This window comes from Heterocephalus glaber, unplaced genomic scaffold, assembly GCF_053883595.1.
Source record: "Heterocephalus glaber isolate CG9 unplaced genomic scaffold, H.glaber_assembly_v1.0 deba00001504, whole genome shotgun sequence".
NCBI classification, from domain to species: domain Eukaryota; kingdom Metazoa; phylum Chordata; class Mammalia; order Rodentia; family Bathyergidae; genus Heterocephalus; species Heterocephalus glaber.
The window spans coordinates 49503393-49514044 of NW_028258324.1; the positions used below are offsets into that span (position 1 = coordinate 49503393).

General features: G+C 41.0%; 1 pseudogene; it reads left to right on the forward strand.

Annotated features, from left to right (window-relative positions):
* The first annotated feature begins 3725 nt into the window (after positions 1 to 3725).
* LOC101699136 (keratin, type II cytoskeletal 8 pseudogene) lies at positions 3726 to 5134 on the forward strand (annotated as a pseudogene).
* Positions 5135 to 10652: the final 5518 nt, after the last annotated feature.

Sequence of the window (10652 nt, forward strand, 5' to 3'; positions counted from 1 at the left end):
CAGCTCATTCATGAACTACTGTACAAGTGACAGCAGCTCGACTTTTCTGTTTGATCTTTCAGAAGAAGCTTTGAGGTTGAAAAGCTAAGGTAGTTAAAGGATGGAAATAGTTTAGTTTTTTAGAGATTGAGAAATGGAGCAGTATGGAATCAACTTGGATAGACTAGTTGCTGAAGGACTCGCAGGTGGATAAATTCCAGGAATTAGGCTTTTTAAAAGCACAGCATGGGCATGATGGACAATTTGTAACCCCAACACTTTAGGAGGCTGAGGCAGGAGGATTATAAGTTTGAGCTTAACCTTGACAACTTAGCAAGACCTTGCTAAAAAATTTTAAAAAATGGGCTAAGTGTGTAGCTCAGTGTGAAGTCTTGGGGTTCAGTCCTTAGAACCACTCTCACAGAAACACCACTCTCACAGCTGATCAAAAGTTTAGAGACTTAGGGAATGTAAGAGTCTAAGTCAGTCAATTGTGGGTATGGTGAAAGATGTTTATATTTGAGCAACATGGTAGGGGCACAGCACTTCCTACTAAATCAAGTTCCTATTCTGTAGCCCAGATTTTATTATGAACCTTTGTGGTTTGATATTAGATGACATTTCCAGCTTAATTTCTTACCACTCTCCAATTGGCTACCTTTGCTATGCTTTAACTGAACTGAATTGTCCCTTGTATACATTTTCTTACTTCAGTGCTTTTGCTCCTGCTAGAGGGAAGCCTCTATGAGGATGCCACTCTCTATCCAAATCTCCATCCCCGTATTTATCCAAACCCAATCTGTATTTCATGACTCATGCTTCTACTCTCAAGGAATCCTAGTTTTTCCCCAGCAAGAAGTTACCACACTTTCTTTGGAAAATCTTCTGTACCTAGTCTGAATCTCTTTCAACCTTGCATGACAATTTTCTTTTCATGTCCTTTCCCTTACTGGAAAATTGGCATAGTAAAGATGGGGATCACATTCTGACCATTTTGTGTTCCTTACAATGAAATATTTTGTAAATAAATACATAATGTCAGAAACTGGAATTTGTGGTGATTGTCTTAAACTTTCTATTGTTTTGGTGTATCTCACCCAGGCCTATCACAGATTCTCATCTTTATCGTTTACATTAATTCCTATTCACCCAGGCTCCTTAGAGCTATCTCAGAGGATTTCTTATTTTTACCTCCATATCTAATTTATTTTTTATATCTTGCTGGGTTTTCATTTGATAGGCTCTGTCTTTGTCTAGAGAGCGATTGGGTTTTCCAATAGCCCACTCAATGATCTTGACTTTAGGCTTCCATTCTTCAGTCTCCCTTCCCATCACACCAAGCCAGATTCACTTTTATGACATGCAGTAGTATTAACAGTAAATACTTACTGAGCACTTGTGAAGCACTAGGCACTGTATTTACTTATTGTATATTGCTTTACCTTCCCAAGAAACCTATGAGATAATATTAAAGATCAAATGTTTGTGTCTCTTCCACCTCAGTTCATAAATGTTGAAGCTCTACCTGCCAATGAAGCAGCATTTGGAGAAAGGATATATATGGAAGTAGTTAAAAATAAATGAAGTCATGGAGAAGAATCTGATCCAGTAGAATTGGTGTCCTTATAAAAAGAGACACCAGAGACTCTGATTTTTCTTTCCATGTGCATACAGTAAAGAAAGACCTTGTGAAGACGTAGGGAGAAGGCAGTCCTCTGAAAGCCAGGAAGAGCGTTCTCTCCAGGAACTGACTCTGCTGGCACCTTGGACTTGTACTTTCATCCTCTAGAAATGAATGTGAGAGAATGGTAGTTCACCTTCCAGTATATGTATTTTTGTAATGGCACACTACAAAAGGTGGATTACATTATTCTGCCATTTTATGAATGAGAACAATAAGGTCCAGAGGAGCCAAATGACTTGCTCAAAGTCTGACAGCCTGTAGGCTATAGGGCTAGAATTTAATTCATGTCTATCCAGTTCTCTATCCCTTCTATATCTATATCCCTATACCACCATGCAGAATTTCTCATACTTTTATAACATTGCTTCTGAAGATGTGCTAGAAAACTGGCTTTTTGGAAAAAGAAGCTTAAATTGTAGTGTTTGCAAATTTGTGTGGTAAAACTACTCCTACAATTCAAGTTACCAATGGTTTATAGACTAGTCCTAAATATTTAATAATTAACTTTTGCAAGTCCATGCAAACTTCTTCTAGTGCATCACTGTTTGCTCCCTTGCTTAGAAACCCTCGAGGAAAAAGAAAGAAGGAATCTAGTAAGAATAAAAGCTCTATGAAGGCAAGAAAAATGCTTGTCTTTTTAAAAATTAGCATAGTATGTTTTCTTTAAGTATATGTTGAATATTTATTAGCTCTTTAATAGATTTTATGTGTATTATTTTCATTTCCTAGTGGCATGCAGGGTAGATGTTATTATTTTCATTTTATAGATAATTAAGCAGAGTAAGTGCTATGGCTTATATCTAGAAGTCCCCCAAAGCTTCATGTGCTCCGAGGTGGGGCTTGGGGAAGGTGATTGGATTACGGGGGCTGCAGCTGGCTGGCTGTTAGGAGGTGAAGTCACTAGAGGTGTGACAGAGGTGTGACCAGGAAGGGTGTATCTCCCTCCTGGCTCCTCCCTCCTTTCTACTCTCTGCTTCTTGGTCGCCATGACATGAGCAGCTTTCCTCTGCCCAGGGGCTTCCCCCATTCTGCCAGTCATGCAAGGACCAAAACTTCTAAAACATGCCCTAAAATAAACCTCTTTTCCTTTAAGTTGTGGGTGTCATGTTTTGTGTCTGTGATGAAAAAGTGACTAAGACAGTAAGTAACTTGCCATCTTGCCACTCCTATCCTATGACAAGGATTTTGCCTCCTCTAATTGTCAATAAGCTGAGTTTTAGGAAAAAACTCAGTAAGTACTTGATGAATGGTTTTTTGCTTCTTCTGAGATTCAGACTCCCAAGTCTTTACATGCACAGCCATTCCTGTTAAAGAGTGGAGTCTTGTTTTATCTGGACGATCTGTGTTTGTGTGTGGTGAGATTATATATTAGTGTGAACACATGGAACAAAAGCTTTGGGAAGAGAAGGAAAATAAATAGAGTTTTCTTAAAACCACCTGGAAGTATTAAATCTACAAACAGAACAGAGGTATTTTTCTGTTCAACTCTACAGGCTCGGCAGCCATACAATCTTCAGTGCTAGAGAAGAGCCAAGTCCATGGGCTGTTAATGAGAGCAGCATTTATTGCTACTTTTTGGACTTGCTTGGGATCTTCACACTTAACTTGAGAGAAATTTCTGTGTTAGACATGGGCCATCTGGAGAGAAGACATTCATTAGAGAGTGCATCTCTGGACTCAGAGCCAGGGCTGGAATAGGAAATGCTGGGCCTCAAAAACCACTCCATGAGGAGTAGCTCAGGTTAAAGGGTTACATGCCAGGAACTTGGAAGTCTGATGCAAGAGGTAACTACTATATGTATATTATATTTGAAATACCATTTGGTTCTCCTGAATCTATTTCAGGAGGGTTCTCCTCGTGGTCCTCTTCCATCTCCTCCAGAGCTCAGTGCTGTTTCCAGTGCATGGAGTAGGGCTTGCTCCGAGCTGCCTTCTTGTCAGCCTTGCCATACTCCATCTTGGTGATCTTATGGATGAAGTGGTCCAGGTACATCACAGAGGGCATGGCCACCAGGATGATCTGGAGCACCCAGAAGCCCCTGCCTTCACTGAAGCCTCCACCATGTCCATGAGGGTGACCCAGAAGACCTACAAGGTGTCCACCTCTGGCCCCTGGGCCTTCAGCAGCCTCTCCTACACCAGCGGGCTGGGCTCCCACATCAGCTCCTCCAGCTTCTCCCAAATGGGCAGCAGCAGCAGCTTCCGGGGCAGCCTTGGGTCTGGGCGGCTATGGAGGGGCTGCTGGTTGTGGGGGGCATCACAGCCATCCAGGTGAACCAGAGCCTACTGAACCCCCTGAATCTGGAGGTAGACCCCAACATCCAGGCAGTGCACATTCAGGAGAAGGAGCAGATAAAGACCCTCAACAACAAGTTCGCCTCCTTTGTTGACAAGGTGTGGTTCCTGGAGCAGCAAAACAAGATGCTGGAGACCAAGTGGAGCCTCCTACAGCAACAAAAGACATTCCGGAGTAACATGGACAATATGTTTGAAAGCTACATCAACAACCTCCAGTGGCAGCTGGACGCAATGGGGCAGGAGAAGTCGAAGCTGGAGGCAGAGCTTGGCAACATGCAGGGGCTGGTGGAGGACTTCAAGAATAAGTATGAGAATGAGATCAACAAGCCTACAGAGATGGAGAATGAATTTGTCCTCATCAAGAAGGATGTGGATGAAACTTACATGAACAAGGAGGAGCTGGAGTCTTGCCTGGAGAGGCTGACCGATGAGATCAACTTCCTCAGGCAGCTGTATGAAGAGGAGATCCGTGAGCTGCAGTCTCAGATCTCAGACACATCTGTGGTCTTGTCCATGGACAACAGCCACTCCCTGGACCTGGACAGTATGTATCATCGCTGAGGTCAAAGCCCAGTTTGAGGAGATTGCCAACCACAGCCCAGCCAAGGCCGAGAGCATGTACCAGATTAAGTTTGAGGAGTTTCAGACTCTGGCTGGGAAGGATGGGGACGACCTCTGCTGCACGAAGTGTGAGATCTCTGAGATGAACAGCAGCATCAGTTGCTTCCAGGTGGAGATTGAGGCCCCCAAAGGCCAGAGGGCATCCCTGGAGGCTGCCATCACTGATGCTGAGCAGTGTGGGGAGCTGGCCATTAAGGACGCCAATGCCAAGCTGGCCCAGCTGGAGGCTGCCCTGCAGAAGGCGAAGCAGGACATGGCGTGGCAGCTGCACGAGGACCAGGAGCTCATGAAAGTCAAGCTGGTGCTGTAGAGATCTCCACCTACCACAAGCTGCTGGAGGGCGAGGAGAACAGGCTGGAGGCTGGGATGCAGAACATGAGCATCCACACAAAGACCACCAGTGGCAATTCAGGAATGGTGAGCTCACCCTACGGGAGCCTCCCAAGCCCTGGCTTTGGAAGCCTCCAAAGTCCTGGCTTCACCCAAATGAAGTCTGCTGTGCTTGCAGCACTGTTTATTCAGTACATTGGGAGAAACAAATGTAACAAATGAATATGTAGAGTTCAGTACTTCACATTGGGATGAAATCTAAGAACAATGAGGAACTATGTAGAAGAAGATTTGGTCCCTCTCAGGAACTATGCAGATGAAGATTTGGTTCCTCCCAGGGTGTCTCCTGCAGGTGTGGTCTTGCCCTGGAGCATCACAGGATCACTAAGGTCTCAATTGTGATCCGAGGCCAAAATGAAATTATGTCTCAGAATGCCATAGCTGGCCTGTAGACAGAAAGAACTAGGCCTAATCAAATGATTTTTCCCTAGAATTAGGTAGCATTGTTCCCAACATCTATCTATCTATCTATCTATCTATCTATCTATCTATCTATCTATCTATCTATTGATATATGAAGTATAGTCATGATGTTTCCTTAATATCTTTTTGTGAAGTAGAATAATGCACCTCTTCCTCAAAATGCTTTACTTTTGTTTGTTGGAAAATCTGAAGAAGGGATGAACATATCTATTATCAATAAGATGTAAATGTGGGCCAGGGATTTAGCTCAGTGGTTCCCCTGCCTGCCTCCCTGCCTTGAAAGCGCAAGGTCCCGGGTTCGATCCTGGGTACCAAAAAAAAAAAAAAAGATGTAAGTGTAAGTGCATAATCCCATAACCATATGCTGTAGTCCTTTAGGGATTATGCAAAATGTGTAAAATACATAGTGATATGGAGAACAGAAGAGTGAATAGGTAGGGATATAGATATAGTCAAAAAAGAATTCTTATCCAGAATCTATAATAAAGTATACCATTTATATAATCTTAATCATACTCTGAGTGGCATGAAAACATTAAAATCTAATTAACCTTTAATGCACTCATCTAAAGATTATTATATCAACTTTAAATGGACCAAAGTGAAGGAAGGAACATGAATGCCTGGCCCAAGGCTATTGAGTGAGTGGCATGGGCAAGATTTAAATGTAAGTTTCCCTAGTTTTTTGTTGGAAAGTCTTGTTTTTTTCTCATCTGTCCTAAGCCACCCAGATGAAACTTAAGCGAAGCTTTCTAGATACAAGTAGAACATAGCAGAGACTGAACTTGTGACTAGATTTGAGGAAGATTTAGGTTGAATGCACAAATAGTAGACTCACAATGGTAACCTTGAGAAATAAGAACACCTAAGAAATACCACTACATTATAGTTGTACTCACTCTCAGCACCATAGACATCTAAAGTAGGCCACTGGCAGGGTTAGAAAACTAGATCTGGTATGTGTGTGTGTGTGTGTGTGTGTGTGTGTGTGTGTTTGTCTTTCCTATCACCCATGAATCACACTGCATTTCTTATTAATCTTCACTTTCCTTTACTCCCTCTCTCTTTTCCTTCTTTGTTTTTGTAACCAGTTTTAAAATCGTCTGCAGACATGGTTTATTGCTGTAAAAAACCAAACAGAACTGGGGCTGTATCTCCAATTGCCTTGGACCCATGAAACATTCAATGCAAAGCCCTCTTCCTATCCATTTCTTGGCACATCTATGATGATTTTTGCTCTTACAGTTGAGGTCTCCTTTCTTTGTTGGTCGAAGTAGAAAGGGCAGGTGTACTTCAATCTCAGTTTCAATTCCAGCTTCCAAATTTTTCTTTCACTGATTGATTGCTTTACTGAGTTATTAACTTGCCAGATACAGCATTTTTGTATATAAAATATTTGACTAAGGTCTCTAAAGATGAATGAATAATGGTTTCCCATTTCAAAGAATTATACACTAATAATGATGATGTTAGCAGGTTAATAAAAATAATAATAAAAAGAACAACAAGTGCATAGGGATGGCTTGCTATCTGTTAGGCAGTGAAAATTTAGATTACAGATAGCTGTTAATACTACTTACAATGATCCTGTGAACTATTACTATTTCCTTTTAATAGATGTAGAAATTGAAGCATGGCGGGGGGGACTGTCTCATTATAAATATAGTGAGGAAGAGCATAAAACATAAAAACTGCAAAACAAGGAAGAAGATGAAAAGGACCAGAAGAGGGAGGACACACTTTGAACCAGAAGTTCACCACATGAGAAATGAGCTCAGCATCCACAGTGATTTCTGAATTGGCTCTTGAAGCATGGGCAGAGTTTCAGTGGGTAGAAAATGCACATTCTAGGTGGAGATGGTGAGTCAGAGGTAGGACTCATTTTGACTGCTTACCCTCTAATATTTGTCCGCTTAACACACAACAGTGATTTATTTGGGGTGGATTTTTTCCATTGGGTAAAGTTGGTAAACTTATCTATGAAGGTGTTCTGAGTTTTTCTAGACACAACTATTAGACCACTGAATACTCCCTGACACTGCAATCTAAGCAGAGCAGGAAAAAAAAAAAGGCAGAAATTCGGGTTTCATTTATACAATCTGCCTGTGCCTCAAAGAGATTGTCTAACAGTTCCTGCTACTCTGAGATCATTTTCCCTTGAACTACTCTAATTCCTGTCCTTTCTGGTCCCAACTTTTCAGTTCTTGTGAACTTCCACACATTCTTCCAGCTTACTTCCAGCTACAGTAACCAGAGTCAGTTTTTGCAGCTTGCAATGACAGACTTTTAAAAAAGCACATGTGGGGTGTGCTGCACAGTGTTAATATTTCCAAATTGCCAGCAGTGAGAATATGTGCAGGAAAGTAATGAGAGATCATCTGGAAAGGTAATTGGGCCAGGATGTATGAGGTCAAATGCCAAGGCGATTGAACTTCACTTGGTAAAAAACGGAGAACCATTGAAACATCTAAATGGGCAATACAGTTCTATCTTTCCTTAAAGATTAACCCGGCAGTGTGGTTATAAAAATCAGAGATCAGATAGGGGGGATAAGGACACCAATTAGGAAGCTATTGTGATAGTCCAGATAGATCATGCAGGGCTGGACTCATGGTGTGGAAGTGGCAGTGGAAAGGTATATGTGGATGATGAGGTTTCTTGTTCTTCTGGAGTACTGACTGTAACAGAGCTAGTGGGAAGCACATCCCACAGGCAAGGAGAGCTGATGAATTCTGCTGCATTGCATCTTAAGCACCCCACAGAAAGAGGTTTGGGGCTCATAAAGAGGAATTCAGCAACTCATTCTAGAGAGCAAATCAGTTGGATTTGGACCAAATTAATATCTTGAGTTCTTGATGCAGAAACCTTGACCACTCCCTTGACAAATAATTTCTAGTTTAGGCAGCAGGCAAGAGAAGTTCCCATTTGGAAGATTTGGTATTTCTGTGGTTTCTTCTCCTGAAAAAATTAAAATTACAAGTTTCATTTTTTTAGTGATCCATAAAAAGTTGCAATAGGGAAAACGTTATTGAGTAATAAAAGGTGTGTTTATGTGTATTCATAAGAAGTGGCTAGAGGCCTACTCCCATAAATGTGTTAGGCTTGTACCTCAGCACGGAACAATTACAAGAACCCTAGAGGCTCCTATTTCACTTGGAAAATGTAAAGGAGGCAGCTTCTGCAGCCCTTCCATGTTAATCAACCTTATACAGACTGAACTGAGGAGCCTGCCCCTTTAAGTGTTGACAGTAAACAACATTGTAATACACCCAGCAAAAATGGTCTTTGGAGCCCAAATTCTTTCTCCTTTCTGACCTGGCCTAGAAAATACTGGTCTCAGTATGTTCCCTTGTGTGTCCAGCTAGCATTGACTCTGAGCCTATGTCAGTTGGCAATATCAGCTGCTTAATGGGTTTGGAGACACCACTTTTAAACTGACATTTTGTCATCCGCATGCTGTGACAAGTGGCTATCCATTGTGAAAACTAGACCCTTGATATCTAGAGATATAAGACTTCCTTACAGGAAGCAGAATGGTGCCCTGTTTCAAGTGGCTGTGACATTACATTCACAGTTCTTAGAGCTCAGTGGGGAAGTGTAGGGGCATTTTTTGAGAAGTAAGTGGAGGCAATGTTATCCTTTCTTGTGAAATCACATTACAGAGATAACTGCTCATTTCTTGTAGGACCAAGGCTAGCTTTGCCTTCCACCATAGATATTGTCTGGCATGAAAATATGAGGACTATGAGGAGTCTAGTCACTTGACTCCTTAGTCTCTGTCACGTAGAAATCTATCATGTGATCAAATAAGACTTAGGTCTTCTTGAAGGTAGAATCTATTAGGAAGGAAATTGCTCAAATATTAAACTTTCCTTCTTTTTGAAAAAGACTTAGATAGTTGAATACATTAGTTCCTTATAATTCTGTAACAAATTTATATAAAATTAGTGGTTTGAAACAACACACTTCTATTATCTTGTGGTTCTGAGGGCCAGAACTTGGTCGAAAAAGAGGAATTGACTGGTGGCCAGATGTCATTCCTTTCTGGAGGTTCTAGGGGAAAAAAATCGTTTTCTTGCCTTATGTAGCTTTCAGAGGCCACTTACTTTGCTAGCTTGTGACCTCTTTTCATCTTCAAAGCCAGTAGTGGCTGGTAGAGTCTTTCTCACGTAACATCACTCTAACACTAACTTTTCTTCTATGTATTTCTTCCACTTTAAAGAACATTTGCTATTATATAGAGTCTACTTGGATTATCTCCCTATTTTAAGGTCATCTGGTTAGTAATCTTAATTCATCTACTACTTTATTTTTCCCTGGAACATAATATATTCACAGTTTTGGGATTAAAATTGGACATCTTCGGGTAGGGGCTATTATTCCACCCATCACAGAGAAGTATTAAAAGAAAAATCTTCCATCCAAGTACTAATGGTACACAGTGTATTTACCATTGTTATTCTCTAATTATCTTTGTTATGAAAAATTATTTTTTCATAGAATGGCTTATATATTTTCTTTATTAATATCTACTTGTTTTACATTAAAATAAAAAAAATCTGAGGAATTCACAACAACAACAACAACAATCTGCCCTCATATCTTTTATGTTCTGGTTACTCTTAAAACCTCTAGCAATTCTTAAAGTGTATTCAAACTAGTTCAAAAGCTTCAGAAGTAGCACATAAAAATACTTTTCAAAGCCCTGTGCTAAAAACAAATGGAGAGGAACATGTGACATTAAAGTGCTCTTAAGGAATTTTATACATGATTTGAGTGGATGATACACACACATTCAACAGAGAAAAGCAGGATTTCATAAATGCTAAGGACTAGTTCAACCAATGGGTGCCACAGGAGTTCAGAGGAGGGAGCACTGCTCTGAATCCCATTGACCGATGGCTCCCTTCAGACCTGCAGTTACTCCTTCCACTGGAGCATTTCAGTAAGGCTTCATGGGAGCAAATCTTCTCTATCATTTTGTTATTGCTGCAGGTATCTTCCAGCCCCAGATAGGGGGGAGGGAAAACAAACACCGAGTATCTTCCAGCTCACCCTGGATAACAATAACTTACGTGATCTTTCCTTTATAGGACACAAGGCTGGAGAGAGTTCTTCTCTCCTAAAACAGCCAATTTCTTCAGACTGATAAAAAGATTCAGCAGAAATCTGGGAGCAAGAGTGCAACTCCTTGTCTGAGCTGCTGTGTTAAAAAGAGAGGAAAAAAAATCACTTCATACATGAGAGGAAAAGAAGG